The 19,662-nt window shown below is 41.2% G+C and overlaps 1 long non-coding RNA gene across 1 annotated transcript; it reads left to right on the top strand.

Annotated features, from left to right (window-relative positions):
• The first annotated feature begins 11,648 nt into the window (after positions 1 to 11,648).
• On the top strand, positions 11,649 to 16,255 carry LOC309637877. The gene is made up of 2 exons (XR_014250842.1): positions 11,649 to 13,968; positions 14,013 to 16,255. It is a non-coding gene; the product is annotated as an uncharacterized lncRNA (long non-coding RNA).
• Positions 16,256 to 19,662: the final 3,407 nt, after the last annotated feature.

The raw sequence follows: 19,662 nt of genomic DNA on the forward strand, positions 1-19,662 counted from the left end.
TCTTTCCCACTCTGTGTTAACTTCAGGACAATTCAATTGGTCATTTTTACCAGATTCTCATTTCCTTTTCAAACTCTGCTTACTAATTGATGTCAAACATTATTATAGTAATTGGGGGAAAAGGAAGTACCTCTCTTGCTTATTCCTCCCAGAAATAAATTTCCCTAGTTTTCTGTGGAGGTTTTGTAGGGCACTCATATATTGGAAATGGAGCTGGAGGAGGAGGCGGTCTTTCACAGGCCTACAGAAAGCGAGGTTAATCATGGTTTGAAAGCCTTCTCTTGAAAACGCAGGTTAAAAATAAATAATAAATAGCTATTCACTCCAGTACGTCCCGAGGCATATGGCATCAACAATGGAATGGAACTGTCTGAAATAAAACCACAATGATGAAAAATTTAGACTAAGGGGAGGTGGATCCTTGAAGGTAAATCTTCGTGATTTAAAATAGAGAATAAGGATGGAATGTATCCCCTCCATTAACCTTGAAGGGAAACCACAGGGGCTCTATTCATGAGAAGTAAAATTAGCTGTATGTTCAATTTTCATGACATTTTCTATTGCAATAAGCATTCCACAGCATGACTTAATTGCCGCTGAAACACCTAAGAGGAAAGAGAAGAAAGGCAAATAAAGTGTTTGATTGTTGAATGACAAAATAGTCATGGATCCAGGAACATGTAGTAACTAGACATGGAGTGAGCTTCACAAGCAAAGCATGACTAAAACTTCCATTTCTAATGGTAATAACGTCCCTTCAACTGATTCATCACTCTTTTTCTTCCTATAATCATGAACACTCATCAAATAAGCTCTGACCTTAAAATGTCAAACTGTCTCCTTTCAGTTGTGCTTTTCTATCTTGTAATTTAAAAAATACTTACTGATTTCAATTTTAATTCTGGGTCTTTAAAAAACAATTCCAGAAAGAACCTAGGGATAAAGATCTCCTCATTGTATATATCTTCTTGGGGTGTCACCTTGTAGGTATTACACTTTGACATGGTAGACTGATATGGGAAAAAACAGCTAAAGAATTTGCCTGCCTCTCCCAGAGATTTCAAACTGGCATCTGGTCACCTGGCAGACATTTTTTGGGGTAATACAGGCTGGCACCATGTTAAAAGAAAATGAAATAAACACCTTTTAGTCAGAGCAAAAGCTCTGTAGTTTGCCACAGTCCTCTCTACTCTCTAATGTCTGACACCTAGACTGCCCACTTATTTATGTTGCCTGCTCAAAGGCTTTGAGTTCACAGTCATGCACACACTGGCCGACGCTCTTCAGCTTTTCTTCTCTTTGGTGTGCATTCAAATTAAGTCCTTTCTTTAAGACTTGACTCAGGTGCCCCCTCTTCCAGTCCACTGGTTTCACCTGGCCATGCCCCTCACCCCTAACCAGAGCCCTTGGTTCTAGCTCTTACTTGTTCTTTAATCTGGTCATGACATTGAATAGTAACCAAATAGTAAACTCCTGGAGGGCCGGGGTTGTGATTTGCCATTCTTGTGTTTTAATTCAGGATAGTGGTGATTGCAGTGTAGGAGTCCAGTAAACCCCTGTCAGTTTAGTGATAGATGGGAATGCAGAAACCAACAGAGAGAGGAAGTGTGGACACTGGCAAAGCCCCATGGGTTTGCATTGGTTTCAAAAGAAAAACTAAATTTACTGTAAAGTATTTAGATGGTTTCATGATAGGAATAGTTCTTTGGGGAGTTGAAATTGATATTTTGGTTACTAGCAGTATACTTAAAACACACATTTCTGCTTAAAACCTGTAAGTAATAAGGGTTGTCAACAAGTAGGATGAGCTACACATATAAGTAATTTCATAATGTCAAGGGAAGACATGGATTGAATTTAAGTATTTGGTGACTGTATCAGGATCCTATGGCTGCTATAACAAATTACCACAAATTTAGTGGCTTAAACAACAGAAATTTATTCTGGAGGTCAGAGATCCTAAAATCGAGGTGTCAGTGGGGCTGCTTTTCTTTTGGAAGCCCTAAGGGGAAACCTTTTCCCTGCCTTTTCTAGTCTCTAGAGGCCACTCGCATTCCTTGGCTTGTGGACCCAACCTCCATCTTCAAAGCCAGCCAAGCAGTATCTTCAGTCTTTCTCTTAGACTCTGATTCTCCAGCTCCCTTTTATAAGGACCCTTATGAATACATTGGACCCACCTAGATAATACAGGATAATCTTCGTATTTTAAGGTTAGTGATTAGCAACATCAATTCTATCTGCAACTTTAATTCCCCTTTGCCATGTAACCAGTTGCAGGGATTGGAGTAGACTTCTTTAAGGGGCCATTATTCTGACTACCACAGTAACAAAAATGTAATAATCCAACACCCAAGAAAATGACTGGTTTATTGGAGTAAGTGAGGAAGCTATCATATAATTCTATTTTAAAACAGTTTAATTCTATTTACTGATATACTAAAATTGTTTATAGAATTAAGGATTCTTTTGTGAGAAGCTGCCATGGTGGAGCAGCATCTGGTTTTGAAACTAAAAATCAATTATTTTTCAAGAAATATGATTCAGTGACTTAGAAGTGTGTTGCTGGAGAAACCACTGATTAGAAAGAAATTAAAACTCCAAAAAACAAGGTGTGTCCCCCCGCCAATCCACACACACATACATATTTGTATCTTGTTGTGATGATTCCTGAACCATTTGTGTGGAAAACCTGAAGAAACTGGGACCACTGCTACCCTCTTGCCCAATCCTCCTGGTCAAGTACAATTTCTTGCTGTAATTCACATGAAGCACACATTCTACTATATTTGGATGGACCAAACCTATTTAATCTCCAATCTAGGGTAGAGAGAAGTGGGGGCAGAGGGGTGTCAGGGCTTAAAAAGTGGGGGTGGGAGACTGGGAAAAGGAAGATGAATACATATATGTCATTCAGGAATTTTTATATGGCTGCAAGAAACTTATGTCAAAGTGGCCACAAAATAGGAGGCAAATGAATGTACAACTATGTTTACTACTAGAAACCAAAATTTTTGAATTTATGGTGAGGGAGGAATGGAGAGAGGATGGAAAAGTATGTTTGGTCATTCCCTTCTCTTTCCCTTCATTCCTGACCCCATTACTGGAGGATATTTACTTAATAGTTGATTTCACTCTACTGGGTACTTCCTTTCCCTTCTGTCATTTTGTAAAACATGCCAACTCTCTCCCTCTCCTCTCTTTTTGCCCTGAAAAAATGCAATGAATGCATAAAGACTTGTTGGTACTGAAAAAAATCAAGGTGCAGACACAAGTGTGTGGTGGTGTTCACTTATTGCTTTTTCTCTGCAGACCACTATGTAGTAGACGACAATTATAATTGATTTAGCCAGAAGAGCCATTACTTGGAGAAGTGGAAAGAATATCCCATATTGGTAAGAAAGATAGTAACGACAGGTAGAGGACAGAATTGTAAAATGTAAACTCATGGGTGCACTTCATACCCTTCCGGATTCTATTGTTTCTTTCTGCGGACATATGCTAAGCATCTACCAGGAACCAAACATTGCCAAGCACAAAATTACAAAGAGAAATAAAATCATATTTGTCCCCAAGAAGCTCACATTCTAATAGGGAAGAAAGAAATGTAATTTCATTACTGTAAAGTAGTAAATAAAGTTGTCAAATATACATAAAGCCTGAGAAAACTCCAAAGGTGAGAGAAAGCTAAATGTTCTCCTTAAGAAAAAAAAGTTTAGCTGAACAATCCTTAAATGACAGCTGTGTTTAGTGACAAGGACTCATAACAGAGATTTAGGTTTGCCAGTAAGTTAAAAACTGATCATTATACAAAATTACTTAATGAGGAGCTATGCTTTTCTAGAAAAATTATATGAGTGGATAATGTGTTAGGTCCTTGCTTTTTTCTATTAATTTCTGAAGAAATGTTTTATGTTGGGTTGAGAAAAACTATAAAGTGGCACCACCTGGTGGTCACTACCCTAAATGTTTGAATTAGGCTTGTTATTTCAAATACAGTGAGAAATCTTGACTAGCTCAGAAGCCTTCGTATTAATGCTTTACGTTAAAATAGCAAACTGATACATGTTCCCAGAAAATCAGAAACAGAGAAAACATTTAGAATTCTGGCTGAAGCAAACTCAATAATATACAGAATAATCTACCACCAAAAAAGAGAGTTTGTATATAGTACTCATTGGACTATATCGGATTTCCACTGTGTAATAAGAGTTTCTTATTCTGTTACTTTTTCTCCAGTTTTTTTTTTAAGCAGGGATTCTTCTGCACAGAACTTTGCTTCACCACCCCCAGCACTGATTTCATCCCCAGCATTTTAGCCAACAAACACTATTTATTGGTTGAAAATTCGTCCTGTAGAATTTTCCACATTCTAGTTTGGGCTGATTACTTCCTCATGATGTGGCTTAATTTGTTCCTCTATTCCTTGTTGCCTATAAACTAGTAGTTTATAAGATTTAGATTAGATGAGATCTTGACTAGATTCCAGTTCAGTTTTTTTTTTTGGTAAGACTACTCGTAGGTGATGCTGTATGCTTCCTATTTCCATCAAAGCCCCAGGCACTAATGACCAGCTATGATGTTAAGATCAGTTGGTGGGCTCATGTGACATCATAGCATGAGTTGGTAAGGGATCCCTACATTATAAAGTTCCCCCCAAACTTCTCATTGATAGTTTAGACATCCACCGATGGTCATTGTCTCTATCCATTATTTCACGAGAATTGCAAAATGGTAATTTTATAAATTCAGTTATTCCTTCCACATTTATTAGCTGTGATTCCCTCATGATCTATTTACTTAGTTTGAAGTACAGTTCATACAGGGAAGAAAGGAAAAATGTGTAATTTATTTATTTAAAACATATTTTTAGGATAATAAATTAGTGTCCTAGAAACTTCCAAAGGTGGTCAATGCTTGTGTGTGTTTCATTATGAATTCAAGATTGTTATATATTTAATGTATTTCAGCCAACAGCAGGCATTATTCTTCTTGATGCCCAAATTGTACCACTTTTGACCAGTGTGTATATTTTTAACACAAATACTCTAATAGGTAGCAAAGCTAAATTGTAAAGTTGTTACACTCTCGGGATAAATTGTTACCACTTTCAAGGAGGGCAATTTGGCAGTATGTATCAGGAGACTTAAAAATATTTATAGCCTTTGATTTATACCCTAGTATCATACTTAAAGAAATCTTTTCTATGAAGATGATCAGAGGGGTAGATAATAATTGTAGAAAGATGTTAATTCTAGCGAACAATTAGAAAGTGATGTCAATAGGTTTTGATACATTTGTATGATGAAATATTATAGCTACCAGGTGAAAAATCTAGTTTTTGAGGAATTTTTATTATCATGGGGACATTTTTATGGTATTATATTAATTGAAAGAAGCAGATTACCAAAATCTTATTTACATAATATTACCCCAATTATTTTATACAAATATGTATGTAAACAGAAGTCTAGGAAGACATACTTCAAAGTGTTAATAATAGTTATATCTAGATGGCGGATTACAGAATTTTTTATGTCTCCTTTGTACTTTATTTTACAAATGATCTCCAATAATATGTATCACAGTAGATCTTATCTAAAAGCAGCTAGTATTGAAATTTGCTTGTGGGTAACGTTGATTTGTTATTCTTTGAATAATAAACCAAAGTAAATGTCCTTTTTTGTTAGTGGTAATTGTGCAAGAAAGGAAGCACAGTTTTTCCCCTTAACCAAAAGATCATTCTGACTTAAAGAATGAATATAGAACTGAGCTGACTTCGAAATGCAACATACTGGAGATATGTTATATTTTCCCTCCTAGGATCTGATCATTGCAATTAATTACGCTCTCCAAAAGTCCATTTCCCCTGTGTTATCCAATGAGTCAATCTGATATTTCAGCTTGATTCTTAATGTGAATGAGACACATCAACATAGATGAAGATGGGTGTGTCTGTCATTTGTAGTGGGTTTCCACAGGACATCTCCTCCCACCAGTTCCCTTCTTGATACTGACAATTTCTAATTTTTGACATCCTAATGTCTAGTTGTCTGACAACCTCTGGTCCAAACCACTTATTAAGTCCTTAATTTCTGCTTTCCCTTCTTATTGCCAAAAATTACTTATTAAAGTATTCAATGTCGATTGGACAGCCCCGATGAGCTAAAAGAAAATAAAATTCACAAATCATTCTGTCAAAACACTTTTAGCATGTTGCATAAATCCTATTTCCTGGACCTATATGACTAGCCTGTTAGCTCTTTGGGGATAAGACTCATTTCTAGTTTATCCTTTGTTTCCTTTGTACCTAGAATAGTGCTCATTTCCTGGGTGTTTACTGATGATGGAAGGGAGGTGAAGAGGAGGAAGAAGAGAGGGAAAAGGAAAGCATTCCTGGACAGGCGACTACATGGGAAAAACCCTGGATGGAGGGATGAGCTCTGGGCGTTAGAGAGGCTGTGGGGAGACAGCCCTGCCTGATAAGAGGGATCAGGTGGGGGAGTTATGGGTGAAAGGTTGTGGCACATATGGCAAGACTGTGAAGGGTCCCAGCATTTGGCTGGAGAGCCTGTCTATAGCATGAGTTGGTAAGGGACCAGACTGAAATCTATCCTATTATACAAAATAGCCACCCTACATTCCTTAATTCTTTGAATCAAATAATTGGTTTATAAAGAAGGTTGGTGGCAAGGGGACCTACATATTAGACTTTTTAAAATGCTCTGTAACTATACAGAAATAAACCCATAAATTTAATGGGATTAGATACTTTTTAAGGTATAATTTACATGGAGTAAAATTCATCCTTTTTAGTGTACAGTCCTATGAGTTGTAACAAATGCATATGATAGTGTAACCCCCATCACAATCAAGATTTAGAAGAGTTCCATCATACAAAAAAAGTTCCCTCAGACCTCTTTGTAGTCAACCTCTCCGTCCAGCCCTTGGCAACCAACGATTTGTTTTCTATCCTTATAGTTCTGCCTTTCCCAGACTGTCATGTAAGTTGAATCATACAGTGTGTAGCCTTTGGAGTCTGGCTTCTTTCACTTAGCATAATGCATTTGAGAACAATCCATGTGGTTGCATGTAACCATTTTTTTTTTTTTTTTATTGCTGAGTAGTATCTCCATGTATAGATGTACCATAGTTTGTTTAGTCATCCACAATTGAAGGGCAATATATTTCTTTTTAATATAACATATATAACCAATATTGTACCTTCAATCAGCCCAAACAAGATTTCTAAGTTTTGGAGAACTGTTTACTAATTGTCAAAGATAGCTAGAGACAGGAAAAAGAGAAAATCCAAGTATAGTATAAATTAATTTTGGAAATGTGAATGTCACTGCCCAGTAGACTCATATTCAGAGCAGTCAGAGAGAGTGAATGATTGATTGAAGGTCTCCAGTTCTGTGTCCTGGAATGGCCTGACACTACACTGACAACCCACTACAGTGTCTCTCTAGGACATGGAAAGCTATTTTCTATGTTTCTAGCTACACATTTGAAAAACGAAGTTGCCATCTTTTTTGGGTTCACAACATTCTCGGAGGCCAAGTTTGTGACTCTGGGCTAAATATCGTTAGGTGAGTAATGAGACGTGTAATCAGGCCCAGTTAACCTCCAAATATTCACACTAAATGGAGGGAAGAAGAGCCAAGAAAGAAAGAGAAGATGGGCGGGGGGAGGGGAGCGGACAGGGAGGACAGAGGTGTGCATGGGGGTGTCTGTCTCTCCACTGAATGGGCACTCGAGGCCCTCTCTGCCTCATGCCCACTCCCACCCACAGGTCCTGGTGTTCACGTGGGTGGTGCGAGTTCCATGAATTTCACCTAAGATATAGTCAAAGGGGGAAAAGGGTAATTTAAAAGCTTCTACTTATTTAGCGCTATGGTTCTTATAGACAATGAAATTCAAAAAAGTGCCAGTGCTGTTTAAATTTTCTGCTACTTGGAGATAGTACCTTGGATTTATATAGAAACTATCTACTGAACAATAGTGCTCTGGGAGGCCAGAGCTAGGGGGACACTGGGTATCATGACAATGAGACCTTTCAGGGTTAGAAATGGAAAAGCAATGGGGCCTTTAAAAAAATGGCAGAAACCAATAAGGAAGCTCATTCTATTCCCCTCATCCCCACCCCAGCAATAGTTGTGTCATAAAAGAAGGGAAAAGTAAAAGATCTTCTGAATTTAAACTGAACTTCTGAGGACAAAAAAAAAATGTTTTTCTTTTACTCTTTGCAGAATACGATTGAAATAAAAATTAGATGCTGGAATTGAAAAGACCATACATTTGTCTAAAGAAAATGCACACAGGGTTTAAAAAGATATACTTCCTGTGATGTGAGGACTATGAATATTCCAACATGGCTTTGGAAACACTGATTTTGGACTTCAAGGAGCAATCATTCCCTTCACATAGTCCCTCCAGTGAGTCATTTTTGTTCAGGAAGAGTAAGAAGTTGATTTTCCTAGAGTCAAGAATCAGAGCTGTAGGAGACTGAAATACGGGCTTGAATGGAAGGACTGTAATGCACTGATGAGATTCTTTCTGACTCTAAGTGATATTTTATTTGTCCTTTAACACATGGTATTTTGAAGCCAAATTCTAAGTGTATTCATGAGCAAAAGAAACTGAAGAAATTGTATGGGATTAAAAGTTACAGAGACTAGGTTTTTCTGAAGTGAGCCATTTTTGAAAGGATTGTGTTCAGAAAGACAGTTTTATAAATGAATGCTAATTACAGGTAAAACTAAAGGTGAACAAAAGCACAAAATGCTACATAAGAGGTTTCTTATTCCCAGTGCTGTATAATTAATCAGGGCTATTGTGTGCGGAAAAGAGGGAAGTTGCTTCCATTGGTTGCATTTGACTGTTAGTACATTTTTCTTAGATATTTATATAGGTATGCATTTCACCACATGTAGAAAGGAGAGTTGAGTTTCATTATTTCAGGTCTCACTAGTTCAGTTTATGACAATTCACATAAAGACAGGCTAAAGTCTACCTGTGCTTAGCAGATAAAAATAAAGGACTGAAGGGTAGATTGAAGAGATTAATCTTCTAAAGCACTTTGGAAGGTCAGTATGTAAACAATGGCGACACTAATTATAAATCCTTCTTGTTTCTCCTGAAAAACAAGAAGCCTCAGAATTTCTGGAGGTGTGACTTTTGTTACTCTATTTTGAATTGCTGTACATTTTTCTTTTCTTTTTCTGTCCATTTTTAAAAGGGAAAAAAATTAATGTATACTTTTAAAGAAATCATTTGTATGAATTTAGAATATGAATTCCCCTGCTATTTCTTTGACTTGGTGACCCTTCACAGTACAATGGAGATTACAGTGGTCTTAAATGCAAGACCCTGACAATTTTAAAGAGAATAAACAGAGAAAAATCCTGAGATATGGAGCAGGAATTCCCTCTGAAAGGAAGCTGGCAGGAGATAAGAGGCTGAAGGCCTGGAGGAAATAAATAACACAACTGTTCTCCAGTCGGGGGCAGAGAGCAAGAAGAGGCAGGTCTGTCTGTCCTTGCTCTGTCCACGCATTCCATGGCTGCTGAGATGTGGGACCGGAGCTGACACCAGGGCGCCCCACAAGTCCTGACACAGCAAGGCCAAAAGGAACCACTCAGGCAAACGGCACTTTTTGGATCTGCCAGTCTCCTGTAAGCAAGTGTTCAAATTTTCAAATATTAAAAGAAAAGTAAGCCCATGAAGGACTTCCTGATAAATTATATTTTTAAGATAGAAAAAATTAAATTTTAAAGGCATACTCTAATCTGCTAGACTAAGAACAGAGATATTTGGATGGTTCTTCAGGCTGACAAAATATTTTCACGTGCGTTATCTTACTTAACGCTCAGGACTATCGTGAGGGGTGGATTCCACCCTCCCGGTGCAGCCCAAGAGCCTAGAAAAGCGGAAGCACACGGTGTAACGGAGCTGGTCAGTGGCCCAGCCTGCGGCGGGTTCGCAAGAGGAGGAGCGCAACGGTGACGGTGACGTACGAACTCATCCCCAAGGTCAGAAAGGAAAGTCTACGAGCGTGACCTCTGCGGGAGGGTCAGTGTCCAGACTTCAAATATAGATGTACAGTGTGGGGTTTCTGTTTCTCCCTGCTCGGCGCAGAACGGAGGGCATACATCGTCCCAGCTCCGCCAGTAAATGGGTCACCAGGCTCCCGATGGCCACGTTACAAATGGCAAACTAGGAGCAGAGCCCCTTCTGAGTACGGAAGGAGGCATCTTCCTGTGAGCGTGGGCGCGGCCTTGAACCGAATTTGTGCTGCGGAGGAAAGGGGCCCCTGGGTGTGGGTCACCACATCCTGGTGCGACTTCAGGTCTTGCCCTGCTCTGTTCTGCGCTTCAATTCGGCTTGGAGGCAGTGCCACGTGGGGAAGCACAAAGGTCAGAAGCCACAACCAGGATGGGAAACTCACTTAACAGGTGGGAACAGGCAAGTTCCCCGGGGCAAGGGATCACTAAATGGGGCTGGGACCCTGGAGGCAGCGACGCTTCAGGTCGTGGAGGGGAAGGCTGGGGGTGGTGGGGCGGGGCGCCGTGGGAGGTGGGGTTGTGTGTGTCCGCTTTCACTTGCTTTTGGAGAAGACAGGGGGCGCTGTCTGGCCAAGACAAGCACTAGCTCTGAGCCCAAGGGTCCTGGGTGTTCAGGTTTCTTTCTGAGTGGGCCTCGTGGTGGGCCTGTCTGGCACAGAAAAGAATCCAGGGACTCAGGGTAGATATTCCATACAGATTTTAACATTTGGTTAGCATTTTCCTTCTGTATATTTCTCAAACACTTGAGCGTTTAGCACAGCATTGGAAGATACTGTTCCCAGCAGACACCAAATATCTCTTTGACTGCTGTCAGACATTGCTAGCCCTGGAATCCACCTTTAGGAGACTCCCAGAGCTGTGTGCATTTCAACTGGGCCCACATTTTGATATTTGGGGAAGCATGGTAAGATGGATTTTCTGAATAGACAGTGCAGGAAGCTGGAAAAACTGCTAGACTGGGAGTCAGCTGATTTGGGATTGAGTCCTGGAGATAAAAGTTCTTGCCGTGAAAATCGCTTTGGACTTGTACAGAAATGACTTTGAATCCTGGCTCTGTTCTGCCACTTAGTAATCCTTTAACTTCTCTGAGCCTCAAAGTCCTCACCTGCTAAATGGATACAGTGACCAACCTCGTAGGGTTTTGGATGAGGATTAAGTGAAAGAAAGACTCATATAGGGCTTCCCTGGTGGTGCAGTGGTTAAGAATCTGCCTGCCAATGCAGGGGATATGGGTTCGAGCCCTGGCCTGGGAAGATCCCACGTGCCGCGAAGCACCTAAGCCCTCGAGCCACAACTACTGAGCCTGCGCTCTAGAACCCGTGAGGCACAACTACTGAGCCCACGTGCCACAACTACTAAAGCCCATGTGCCTAGAGACCGTGCTCCGCAACGAGAAGCCACTGCAATGAGGAGCCCGCGCACCGCAACGAAGAGCAGCCCCCGCTCGCCGCAACTAGAGAAAGCCCGCGTACAACAACAAAGACCCAATGCAGCCAAAAATAAAATAAATTAATTAAAAAAATAATAATAACAAGATGGGGGACTTCCCTAAAAAAAAAAAAAGAATGACTCACATAGTGCCTGGCACAGTGCCTGGCACAAGTTCTGTCCCTGATAAGTGAGGAGTGACGGGGAGGAGTGAGTTTGGTTTGATGTGGGAAGAGGAAAGGTGAGAATTGGGCTGTGTCTAGGACGGAGGGGGACATCATTTCCTAGTACCGCTGGAGGCAGCAGAGTCCTGGAAGCGGTTACCCCTGAAGAGGTGATGCACAAGAAAGAAGGGGTGCACAAGAAACCAAGTGCAAACTTCTGGCCTGGGCAAAAAAGAATGTATATTGACTGTATGGAGAGGGTGAGTGGTCTGACTGATGTCTCTCAGATGCTCAGAGGCAAGATCCGGAAACAAATCCCATGCCCTTGGCAGGGACACTCACATCCCACCCCCCCATCACCTTCTCAGATGATACTGAAATGAAGTCCGCATTAGGAGTGAGGGTGAAGAAAAAAATATGTAGTCTCTCCCTGAAGATTATGTTTCTCATCTTAAAAACCACACAGCTTCATTTCAGCTGTGGAGGAAACAGAAGGAGGTCGATTCCTTGTCCTTTGGGAGAATGATAACGGTGTGTGGGCTGCTCAGCTCAAAGCTGTACTGGAAGCATAAAGCTAAACTACATGATTTCCTAAAGAAATCAAGATGTTCTTTCACTCTTTTCTCTCTGTGTGCTGGATGTTATTATTTTAGATGCAAAACACAGAATTTTAACTTGAGTTAGGGAAAGAAAATGGAGAGAGTAAGAACAAGGCAGCCAGAAAGCTCTTGAAGCCCAGCAGGACTCCTGGATCCTCTGTGACTGTGTCATAGCTTGTCAGGGCCAGCACGGCCTCCACTAGAGAACGGCTCTTCCCTCTCTCCCGTCCTCGTTCTCCTGCCTCCCCTGGCCTCTGCTCTTCTATATCAGCCTGGGTTTAGGTCTCACATTGGGAGAAACAATCCCTGACTTGTGTACAGGTTCTGCAATCACATACAACGTCAAAGAAAAAAATGTAGGGTTGCTACCTTCTGAACCATAATCCTTTACTGCTGATTGAATAAAGTATCCCTGAGTAGTTCCCACTAATATTCCCAGGGCACAGATGAGGCACACTGGGACTCCAGACAGGTTCCTTGCCCTTGATTTGCCTAGAGATTCCCAAGACGGGCACAGAGCCATGAGGAACATGGAGACCTCAGGGGCTGTCCACTCTGGTGATCGCTGTTTGCCCATGCTTTTTGGTGATGAGAGGTCTTACCACCTGCACATGATTATACCTTATAAAAATACATCCAGTAATGGATACTACTCTGCAATGAAGATGCACAAAGGTGCATGCAACAACATGGATGAACCTCAAATGTACTATGCTAAATGAAAGAAGCCATACTCAGAAGGCTACAGGTTATAGATTCCATTTGTAAGACATTCTGAAAAAGGCAAAACTATAAGGACAGAAAGCAGACCATCAGTTGACGAAGGCATGGGTTGACTACAAAGGAGCATGAGGAGATGTTTGAGGTGGTGGAACTTTTCATATCTTGATTGTTGTGGTAGTTACACAACCATAGGTGTTTGCCAAGACTCACAGGACTGTACACTAGAAAGTAAAAGTGCTCTTATAAAAAAAGTACTCTATGTAAATTAAACCTCAAAAAACTTGACTAAATATTTTTAAAGAACCAGTAACAAAGATTAAATGACATACATATTGAAGTGTTTAGAGGGAAGTGTATGGATGTCTGTAACTAAATTTGAGAGCATTAAAAATAAGATTTATGGATGGATTGATAGAGGGGTGGATATATGGGTAGATATAAGATAAAGCAAGTATAATAAAATATTAGTGGTAGAATCTAGGTGGTAGTTATATGGATGTTCCCTCTATAATTCTTTTAACTTTTCTGTATGTAAAAATTGTTGCTTATGAAATCTCGGAAAACATTAAAAAATACATCTAACACATCTGTACCTTCATCATCTGTACCATTTAGAGGGTGCTTGCAGGCCCACAAAATTGCTTTCATCGTTTCTGATAGCTCAAAAGAGCATCCTTTCTCTCCCTTTGAAACCATCCTGACAGAAGTAAAGCTTCCTCTTGGTCCACAGGGGGGAAATCTCTTGAGATTATTTGCAGGCTCATTTACATGAATTTGCTATCCTCCCATTAACACAATATTAGCAAGTAAGTCCTTTATGGGTTTTTGTTACGTGCTTGAAAATTGAAGGATTGGATTAACTTGACTCTATTCATACACAAAACCTCAGGGAACAAAGCTCTGGGCAGCAGCAATTCAAAGAGTTATTAGCAAATATCCTAGACTCTGTTTTTCTTGATCTTGCCTGACTCTTTTTGGGTGCAGGCTCAGGTTTTTTTGTTGTTGTTGTTTTTTTTTTTTTTTTTCAGGCTCAGGTTTAAGATGCCTCTTCCCATTCCATTCTATGATGGAGCTAAGTGCCAAGCTACCCACCCCTAAGCACAAGGACATCCTGGTGCCTTGGGAACCAGGCACCAATGGCACCAAACTGCAATGGGATAGGGAATGGTCTTGTTCCCAAATCACCCTTCATTTTGGTGGGGGATGAAAAGATTTACCCTTCAAGGACTGTGTGTGGGATAGTTTTCTGAAAGTAGATACACAAACCCTCTCCTGATGACCCTGACCTTTTAAACACTCCTCCTTACCATCTGAGTACAGACAGGCACGGCTGGAGAGTCAGAGACACCCAGGCTATGTGAGTAATTAAGAGAACAGTTCAGTCCCATCCAATACACTCCACTTTTATAATTACAATAATTTTTTCAGGAATAAGTGAATCAGATTAGATACATTTAAACTGCCCAAACTCTGCAGGCCTCCATTTGAATTTGGCTGTATGGATCCAGTCTAAAGATCTTTATGGCCATTGACTGTCAGAAAGGTATTCAAGTTATGCTGTTAAGTGAAACAAGCAAGTTGCAGAACAGAGCCTATGAAAATAATATATTGAGTATGTTTTAGAAAAAGAAATGGGAGCACTATGCTGTACAATGAGGGGGCTGGGAATTCTAGATGACTTTCCCGCTCTCTCTTATGTGTTTCTGAATCGTTTGAGTTTTATACAACAAAGACATAATAGCTTTGTATCAGATCAAAACAAACTAAAGACATTTATTTTTTAGTGCTGCTGCCCAAGCTCACAGTCATCACATTCTCGACGTCTGGGGTGTGTCTGTGTGTGTGTTTGTGTATGTGTACACAAACATACGCACATATTCCTGTGCAGTTAAACAGTTTCTTGGATCTTGATATAGAAAAACTGGTACTCACATAGTGGCTTGCTTTTAGGCTAACATATTTCCAGATGGTTCCTATCCCCTAAGACCCTCCTTCCCCCCAACGTAATACACTGGCCTAATGCTACTGAGAAAATTTGCTATTTTGGTAATTTTCTGCTTCCAACCAGAGTCCAAGTTGTTATTCCAGTGGTTAACTTCTGGGCTGTTTAGATCTGTCCACCAACAACCAATCTGAGGATTAAAGGCTTTAAGAGCCGCCACCAAGCTCTGAGTCCTCTAATCCCACTGCTGTTTTCATTCTTTTTAATTTCGGTTAGTTGTGTTCGAATTTGTTTCTTCTTCCTCTCCTTCCCCCTTCCCTCCACACCCTCTCTTTTGTCCGTCCTTGGCTGGAGATGGCTAAAATATCTGTCCAGATCAATGTACATACAAAGAGAGCACTTTCTCAACCAACAGAACCCCCTTGAATTATTCAAAGTATCTCCCTTTCTCGGGTTTCCCATGCTTTTAATCCTTGACAGTATAAGCTGGAATGGGGCATTTGGAAGTAGCACTCTGGGACTCAATCACTCAGGCAGGAAGGCTGAGGGTAAGGCTTCTATGGAAAGCAATTAATCTTCTGGATGATGAGAAAACAGGTAATGTCGTGTTGTAAGCTATATAACTAACTCTTACACCAGTATGAATACTAGGCTCCCTAAACAAAATACAGTCAAATTCTCAGTAATTGACAGAACAGCTGGTAAACAGGATGCGGAACTGTGGAGAAACTCAGGCCCTGGGGGCCCAGCCTGCCCGCTGTCTGGGCTGAGGCTGTTCACGGGCGACTTTAACGGGTGGCTAGACTGGAACCTAGGAAAACATGTGACCCGTGGTTTACAGAAATGTTCTAAAAGGCTTCTTTATTTGTTTTTTGTTTTTTTTTAACACTTGGGGTGATCCCCTTGCTTACCTCCTCCCAAATCTTTAAGCTTATGGCTTTAAAGGAAGCAGGAGCCAAGCGAGGAATTCATGGGGTGTAAGACAGAACGGAGCCACTATGGAAAACAGTATGGAGGTTCCTTAAAAAACTTAAAATAGGGGGCTTCCCTGGTGGCGCAGTGGTTGGGAATCTGCCTGCTAATGCAGGGGACACGGGTTCGAGCCCTGGTCTGGGAGGATCCCACATGCCGCGGAGCAACTAGGCCCGTGAGCCACGACTGCTGAGCCTGCGTGTCTGGAGCCTGTGCTCCACAACAAGAGAGGCCGCGACAGTGAGAGGCCCGCGCACCGCGATGAAGAGTGGCCCCCGCTTGCCGCAACTAGAGAAAGCCCTCGCACAGAAACGAAGACCCAACACAGCCAAAAATAAATAAATAAATAAATTAAAAAAAAAACCCTCAAAAGAAACGACTAGTAATTAAAAACTTATATAAAAAAAAAAAACTTAAAATAGAGCTACCATATGATCCAGTGATCCCACCACTCCTGGACACGTATCTGGAGAAAACTCTAATTTGAAAAGATACATGCAGCCAGATGTTCATAGCAGCAGCATCTACAATAGCCAAGACGTGGAAGCAACCTAAATGTCCATTGACAGATGAATGGATAAAGAAGATGTGGTGTACATATATACAATGAAATATTACAAAGACATAAAAAAGAATGAAATCATGCCATTTGCAGCAACATGGATGGACCCAGAGATTATCATACTAAGTGAAGTAAGCCAAACAGAGAAAGACAGATATCATGTGAAATGACTTATATGTGGAATCTAAAAAAGTGATACAAATGAACTTATTTGCAAAAGAGAAACACACACACAAACATAGAAAACAAACTTGTGGTTACCAAAGGGGAAAGCAGGGGGCAGAGGGAGATAAATTAGGAGTTTGAGATTAGCAGATACAAACTACTATATATAAAATAAACAATAAGGTCCTACTGTATAGCACCGGGAACTATATTCAATATCTTATAATAAACTATAATGGAAAAGAATATGAAAAAGAATATATATATATATATATATAACTGAATCACTTTACTGTACACCAGAAATTAACACAACTTTGTAAATCAACTATACTTCAATTAAAAACTAAAACAAAAACAGAGAAGACCAGCCTGAATCAGCTACAGCAGCCCTAGGAACCTGACATTTGGGAGTAATTCTAATTAAGTCAGATCAATGGCAAGATACTGAGGCAGCAAGTCAGGAAAGGCAGCAACACGGCTTCTGCTGTGGTCTAGGACGTTTGGGTGTCTGTATCCAGGCTGAAAAGGTCAATCTGCAGCCATATGGGTTCCCTAAGCTGGTGCAAAATCCCGGAGGGGAGGAGCCCCGAGGAGAAACGTGAGAGTCGTTCCAGCCCCACAGCACGTCTGCCGACCCTCCCCAGATAACAGGTGAGCTGGGCGGAAAACCGATAGTCCGAAGGCTGCTCTGTAAGCTGACGCTGGGTCTCTGGCGAGCAGGGGCCATCTGCAGAGTGGGCGGCCCTGCGCGGACGGAAGAGGCTGGGAAAGGCGCTGTGCACACTCCTCCACCCATCAGCCCCTGGCTACCTGGGGCCTGCCCAGCACCAGCCCTTGTCTTCCGTTTCATCTGGAGACACAGAGGTATCTAGAAAAGACTCCAAGGCCACACCGGGTAAGGAATAACCGGCTGGGTTCTTACCTCCTTGTGTAGGAGAACCGTCAGTCCGGGAGAGCCCCCTTTCAAAACCACACCCGCTCTCCCAACCACTGGGCAGGGGTGGGTGTGTGGAACTCAGACTGCTGCTTACGGCACCCCTTCTTGCCCCATCACAATGGACAATACCACCACACTGAGTCAGGAGAATGGCCGAACAAGACAGCCACGTCACATCAACACTGGGAAGGAAGTGACAAGTGGTATCTTTGAGACAGCAGCATTCCCAAATCTCAAACGTGTATCAGCTTTGTCACTGTTGTCTTTTCAGGGACAGAGAGAACTCATTTCCATTGCTTCAGCTGGGTCCACAGAGGGTGTCATCCTGAGCCTCCTCCATCGAAGCTCTCCCCAGACATGGAGTTCCACCTTTCAAGGCAGCAAAGCAATAAGTTCCACTTGGGCTATGTCACCTGGATGCATTTACTTGTACTGCAAACAGCCTGGGGATCCACCACTGGGGAAAACATTCACCCCAGCTTCCCAGAAGAACAGGAGTTAACTGCACCCCAGGGGCCAGTGGCTTTCCCCTGGCAGGGCTGGGTTGCCTCCTACCTGGTGTGTTGCAAGCTGGCTGGGTATGGGGGTGAAGTGGGGTGATGTTAGGATCTGAGTAAGAGGGGGCTGCCTTCTCCAGCATGGCATTTTCCCCAACCCAAAAGCGTGGTGGTGGCAATGGTAGCCCCTTTATCCTGTCCCAAAGGTCACCATTACCGTTACCAGTCTCTTGGATCCCAATAGCTACCGCTGCCACTTGCCAGGCACTTGATACATTTTATGTCTTTTAATCCCCCTAATAACACTGCGAGGTTGGTGTCATTATAACAACCATTTTGGGCTTAAGGAAGTAGACATTCAGGGAAGTAGAATGACTTGCCCACAGGCCAAGAGCTAAGATGTAGAAAGTAGGATGTAAAGTCATATCTCCCTGTTATCAAAATTTATACAATTTCCAGGCTTTCTGCCCTTTCACCACCCTTAAACTTTAGCAGATTCAAGGAAAGAAAGGGTCACAGGGCACCCACTTATCTGTGCCTACCCCTCACTGCCAGACCCTGCCCTGACACCGCTGTCATCATTCAGAAAGCCAAGTGCCCACTGTGCTCTCTCTGGACCCCTTTTTACCTGGGGAGGTCTCAGTAAGCAGCTTGATACAGTTTTCAGGGTGTAAGATAAGCCTCTCCTCAAGATATCTGCCCGCCATCACATGTTTGGGTCTTTCTCTGCTGGTATCTTTTATTTTATTATTTAAACAATTTATTTAATTGATGGCCTCTTTTAAAATTTGAATATCCCTAAGAAGGGTAACACATTATAGCTCTCATACCTTGGTTCCATTATTTTCCACCCCACACTGGAAATAATGTAAATATCTCATTACAGACCCTGGCAGTGAAAAGAAGTGAGAGGGGCTAGGGGAAATTGGACTTTGGGAGTCATTGCTTTAACATGATTATAAAATACGAATATAATTTTGATTGAATTCAAACCTTTTTGAGTACACTAGGTGCCAGGCATCTTGCTAAGGGTTTACAGGCATTAGGAGAGCACATTAAGAATTGTATTCTGCCTGGGAGATTTGAATATAAACTATGTATTAAACAATATTAGGGGATCATTGTTAATTTTATTAGGGAGTTATGTAGAAAAAGGCCCGTATTTTTTAGGGATGCTCTTACTAAAATATTTAGAGTTGAAATGTCATGATGCCTGCAATTTATTTTAAACTATTTCAGTAGGAAAATAGAAGAAGCAAATATGGCAAAATGTTAACAACTATTAAATTAGATGGGTATATGAGATTCATTATATTATTTTCTCTACTTTCCTGTATGTTTAAAAATTTTTCACAATAAAAAGTAAAAAAGAAAAACAAAGCCAGTAGCTCAGAATCAAGGTTCTATTACAAGGATGACAACTGGGTTTTGTAGTAAGCAGAATTCTAAGATGGCCCCATGATTCCTGCCCCCTGGTACACATGTTCTGTGTCATCCCCTTATGTAGGTGTGGGCAAAACTCACGAATATGGTGAGATTTTACTTCCATTATTAGGTTTTGGTATATGGCAAATATTAAAAATTTGCAGGGCTTTCCTGGTGGCAC

The sequence above is a fragment of the Balaenoptera physalus genome (assembly GCF_965194825.1).
Source record: "Balaenoptera physalus genome assembly, chromosome: 11".
NCBI lineage: Eukaryota > Metazoa > Chordata > Mammalia > Artiodactyla > Balaenopteridae > Balaenoptera > Balaenoptera physalus.